A 6312-nucleotide genomic window follows, 5' to 3' on the forward strand; every position below is an offset into this window, starting at 1 on the left:
GGGTTATGGGACAAAAGCAAAGATGGGCAAGTCCACTTTGTCCCTTTCCTTATGAGCTCCCACTAAGAAAGGTCTTGATGTAGATCTATTACCCCACACTCAGACCTGCAGGAGATTTTCTGCAGTAATGAAGACCACCACAATCCAGAAGGTGCCAAAGAAGCTCCAAACCCCATGACTCACACTTCCCATGGTGAAGACTTCCCCACATGGAGAAGGAAGGGTCCCAGGATTCCCACTGTTGTGTTGACAAATGCATTATGTCATTATCACATAATGTTTATCTATTTTGTACTGTCTCAAATTTTCATTTTATATATATATATATATATATATATATATATATATATATATATTATATACACACACATACTGGCCTATTGAGTTCTCTAAGCCCATTGGAATATAAACTTGATCTTTGTTTTTCCTGTTTTTTTTTCTTTAGTAGCTATCCCTAGATGTCTTATATAAGTAATACCTCCCTTAATATCATCTCAACCCAATTCCACAAGTTTTCAGACACTCTGACTCTTTTAGTTAGCTTTTTCACTGCTGTGACTGAAAAACATGACCAGAAAAAATTATAGAGGAGGAAAAGTTTATTGGGTGCCAGGTGGAGGGGGGTTCATGGTTTCAGAGGTCTCAATCCTTAGACAGCAGGCTCCATTCCTCAGGGCTCCAGGTGAGGCAGAACATCATGGCGGAGGAGTGTGGCAGAGGGAAACAACTCACATGATGATTAGGAAGCAGAGACTCCATTCTCCAGATACAAAATATATAACCCAAAGCCATGCCCCCCAATGCCCCACCTCCTCCAGCCACACCCCAACTACCTTCTATTACATTCAATTAATCCCATCAGGTGATTAATTCACTGATTGGATTAAGGCTCTCCTGACCTGATCGTTTCTTCTCTGAACATTCTTGCATTGTGTCACACATGAACTTTTGGGAGACACTATATCTAAACCATAACACTGACTTATACAAACAGTACCCTTTCCATTTCTAATACTCAGTCCTATTAATCTAAAAAACTTCAATCTGATATCTAATTCAGATAATTTTTTGTCTGCCCCTATTTCCCCTCCAACCTAAGAAAAGACCAGGGCTTTGACTTGACTGACTGAAGTGGATGGGTAGGTGGCAGGCACAGTCTAACTTCCACCTTCTCTTCCAACCTTCCTCTGCCCACTGTTGCTTCCTCCCTGTTAGAGTGGGACTGGGGGATCAAGAAAAGAACAGAAATTACCCTGTTGACTGGGCCAAGCTGTAATCTTTCCTGAGTTTAGAGTAAATGCCTTTCTCACTGACTGTATATACACTTCAGGGGCTGGCACTGGTGGACAGCAGCTCCAACATCATTCACTAGTAGAAAGTTCAGTTCCCTGGTACAACATACAGCCCAAAAAGGAACAAAAATGGCAGTCAGCCTTTTGGAAGTTTGCCCTTTAAAAAAAAAAAATTCATCTGGGACCTACACTTGGTCTTAGGAAAAAACAGCATCTCCTTCACAGAATGTGAATGGGGGCTCTCTCTCTTCTCCTTGTGTTGGCTGTGTGGAAGGAGAGTGGTTGGTGGCAGAGCTGCTTTCTGAATTTGTGTCCATCCTAAGCCTGCGGGGAGGTAGCTGAGTATCCTGTTGGCTTTGCTCTGAACTTAGGATGTATAATTTTGCCATTATTCAGAAGTAATCTGACAGCTTTTCAGTTACATTTATGTTAACTTTATTAAAAATAAGGATTTTTGTAATAATATATGCCCTGTGAATGATAATAATGGTATACGTAAAGAACACTTTCATAACACAGCAAGGGACTGTTCACCAAGCAGGAGGGAGGATTGAGGTCAATTTGCTAGAGGAGCAAATGACTTACCTAGTTTAAAATTGAAAAAGTAGAATTTTTTCTAGTAGAAATAGAAAGGTGGAGCAAGATTTCTCAGCCTTGGCATTATGGACATTTGGACCACATAGTTCTTGATCAGGTAAGGCTTTATATGTATCCTTGGACTCTACACACTAGATAACAGTAGCTCCTTTCCTCAAGTTATAACAAACAAAAAGGACTCCAGACTTTGTCAATTGGTTGAAATTGACCCTGGTTGAAAACCACGGGGGGAAAAATCTTAAAGGCAGAGGGAAAAACATAGCCAAAAGTACTAGGTATGAAATGGCATTCCACTTCTGGTCATGTAATTCTATCTTACTAGAGTATGAATTACAATGCGGCAAGTGTTGAGGTGTAAGGATGAGAAAACTGGGAACCTGATAAAGGCAGGGTGTTAAGGCATGCAGATGTGATGGAATGACTTCCCTATGGTGATAGCCAACCACAGAACAGAAGGACTTACCTGGATTTGAACTGCAGACAAGAGGCTGTGGAAGGAGCAAGACTTTAGCGGGGTGTACCACTCAGGTGCTTTTTGGAAGTCAGGCCAAGAGGCAAAGAAAATCACCTGAGCTGCAGGAGTGGAAGGAGATTGAGATGCCTGGAGGAAGCCTGGGGGAACAGTCCCACAGCTGATGACATGAGGATCAATCAGGAGGGATAGGCTTTCGAGTTCCTTGGCTAGGAGGAGAAAAAAACTTAGAAGTGTTGAGTTGTGGATGCTTTCTTGTTGATGCATTTAAGAGTTTAGCCTACTTGCATTTTGACAGTTTTCTGAATTTTTCAAGGATGAAGCATTCTGAGAATTCAAGTGACAAAGATTTTGACCCTGATCATTTTAAGTAACTTATTCAACACACAAAGTATCACAAACAAGCTGCTAGGCTTTGTCAATACTTTAGAATCCCTCATTTCAAATTTTATTCTGACATTACTTCAGCAAGAGTCAAACTACCAATGAAAAGTTATCAGAGTTTCAATATTCTCTCTAAAATAAACAATTTTTAAAATTATTAAGGCCAAGGTACTACCTACAAAGAGAAAAAGGAAACACTTTACAAAGGATTCAATACTAATGACTTTGTCCTAGGTTGTCGCTTTTCCTTAGAAGAGAACAGGGCTACAACCTTGCTTTGATACATTACAAATCAATTCCAGTGCAATCTTATTTCTGTAAAGGAAAACTATGAACCAACAGAATAGATAAGCAAAACAATACAGCTATAGCATTGATAAACAAGCACCATTGGTAATGTTCTTTTCTTCTTATTATTATTATTTTTTTTTTTTATTGGTGCAGTGCTGGGAATTGAACCCAGGGCCTCATGCATGCTAGGCAAACACTCTACTGCTTAGTTAAATCACCAGCCACATAGTATCAGTATTTTTTAATGTCCTATATGGAGTAAATGTTTTAAAGGAGATTTGTCTTTTAAATAAACTTCTTGGGGTAAGCAACCTAGCCAGTTAAGCTCCCCTTACTAGCTTCTTTTTCCTTCTTTACAGTGGCCTAGATCATTTAAACTGATAAACAGAAGCTAAAGTTCACACACACACACACACACACACACACGCATGCACCCCCCTCCCAAAAAAAAAAACTCCTGATAAACAGCAGCTTAAGAGAGGACAGGAAAGGGATAGAATTCAGCTCCAGTGATATAAATCTCTAAATGCAAATCCAAAACTTGACCCAAGGCTGCAACAGTGCCCCCAAATGACACAAAAGGTCATTTGCCCAATTTCTTTTTCCATGAGTTAATGTTGCAAGAACATAAAAAAGATTCCATTTCCTGCTGGACATATTCATTACCAACGGCTTACAGATCCAAATGAAGATTTGGAGACTCTCCAAATAACACAATGAGAGGAAGAAGGAAACGAAGAAAATAGGGGTAAGGAGAGGAGGAGAATAAAGAGCAATTTGCACTTTGTTCCAAGCTTGTTTAACTGACTATAATCAATATCACTATTTACTGGATTTCAGATAAGTTGCAAGGCATGTGTCTGTGTTAGGAAAGCCAACTTCCAGGTTGAAACATCACATATGGGATAGGACAAGAATGACTATAGGCATCCCTTAGTTAATAGTACCTATGTTTCATTCTTGGTTGCCCATTGCAAATTGCTCCTCTACCTAACATAGTCCTAGTAAATCAAACAGGAATGATGCATCCAACATATTCTATGACTAAAGGCCATGTTTGATGTCTACTTTGACCCCATTAGAATTACCTCCAGAACACTGCAACTCAAAGTATGGTCCGTGGACCAATGACAAGCTCCACCTTAGATTTGCTGAATGAATCAATTTTCTTTTTATTAAGATGTGCAAGTGATGTAGGTATTTCAAGGACCACACTTTTAGCACTGCCCTAGAACTATGCTGCAAATCTGCAAACTGTCTGTAGCCCACTACTAACTGAGTACAGAATTTAGATGTAAGCATTTAAAATATTTATGGTCATTTGACCTCGTGGTTGTATCTAAGCACGTAAGTAGTGGGGACTCATCTCTTTCAATAGGAATGGACCAGTGGGGGTTTCAGGTCTCATGTGGTAAGTTGGATGTGGTACAAGCAACTACCAATAATGGACAAATGAATCACATTTTGTCATGATGGATATTTTTAAATTTAATAGTGCTTTATAATTATACATAATAGTGGGACTCATTGTGACATGTTTGTATATGCACACAAAATACTCTGGGTTTCATGACTCAGTATCTCATTATCCCTCCCCTCCTCTCTCCCTGGTCCCCTTCTATTTTTCATGAGATTTCTCTTCCCCTCCCCCAGTGCTTTTTTTCCTCTTTTTCCTCTCTAGCTTCCACATATGAGGGAAAACACGATCCTTGACTTTCTGAATTTGCTTATTTCACTTAACATAATGATCTCACATTCTATCCATTTTCCTGCAAATGACATAATTTCATTCTTCTTTATGGCTAAATAAAACTCCATTATATATTATATATATATATTATATATATATATATATATGTATATATAAAATATATATTATATATATTTATTTTATATATATAATATTTTCTTTATCATTTATTTCTTTATGCATTTATTTCTTTATGCATTTATTGTTAATGGACACCTACACAGTCATTCACAAATGACTGTTGTGAATTGTGCTTCTGTGAACATGGATTTTCAAGTATTGCTACAATCTGATGATTTTAATTTAATACTAAAGAGTAGTGCAGCTGGGTCACGTGGTGGTTCCATCCTGGTCTTTTGATGAACTTCCATACTGATGTCCAGAGCGCTGTACTAATTTAAAATCACACCACCAGTGTAAAAGTTCCCTTTTCCCCATATCCTCACTAGCACTTTTTAGTATTTGTGCTCTTGATGACTGTCATTCTAACCAGAATAAGATGAAAACTCAGTATAGTTTGATTTATAGCACCCTGATTGCTGAAGGTGTTGAACATGTTTTCACATTATTTGTTGGCAATATGTACTTCTTCTTTTGAAAAGTGTTTAGTTCATATACCCATTTATTAATTGGGTTGTTTGGGTTTGGTTAGTAAGTTTTTAAAATGCTTTTTATATTCTAGGTATTAATTCTCTGTCAGAAGAGTAGCTAGCAAAGGTTTTCTCCCATTCTACAGGTCTCTCTTCACACTCTTGTTTTCTTTGCTATGCACAAGCTTTTTGATTTGATGCCCTCACATTTGTTAATTCTTGGTATTATTTCCTCAGCTTCAGGGGTCCTATTGAGGAGGTGTTGCCTGTGCTTACAAGTTAGTCAGCTTTTTGTCGCTATGACTGAAAGACCTGGCAAGAACAGCTTAGAGGAGGAAAGGTTGATTTGTCTCACAGTTTCAGAGGTTCAGTTCATGGTTGGTCATGAACTTACCTTGCCCCAGTGTCATGGCAGAAGGGCACGGCAGAGGAAAGCTGTTTAGTTTGAGACATTCAGGAAGCAGAGAGAGCTCTACTCACCAGGGACAAAATATAAACCTTAAAGGCAGGTCCCCTGTGACCCTCTTTCTCCAGTCACCACCTAGAACAATATCCCATTCAAACTTTAAATTCATCAAAGGGTTTAATCCACTGACTAGGCTACAGCTCTCCAAATCCAATTATATCATCTCTTGAATATTCCTACATTGCCTCGTGTGTGAACTTTTGAGGGACATCTCATAACAAACCCTAGGAGATTACATGTTGGAGTGTTGAAGCTATGCTTTCTTCCAACAATTACAGAATTTCTGGCCTAACTCCTGGGTGCAGGGCGAGAGAAAAGAATCTATTCTCGTTCTTCTATATATGGATTAACAGTTTCCCCAGCACCATTTGTTTAAAAGGCTGTCTTTTCTTCAATGTATGCTTTTGGTGCCTTTATCAAGGATTAGATGACTATCTGTGTGGGTTTGTCTCTGTCTTCTATTCTGTTCT

This window comes from Callospermophilus lateralis, chromosome 5 (genome assembly GCF_048772815.1).
Source record: "Callospermophilus lateralis isolate mCalLat2 chromosome 5, mCalLat2.hap1, whole genome shotgun sequence".
In the NCBI taxonomy this organism is placed as follows: Eukaryota; Metazoa; Chordata; class Mammalia; order Rodentia; family Sciuridae; genus Callospermophilus; species Callospermophilus lateralis.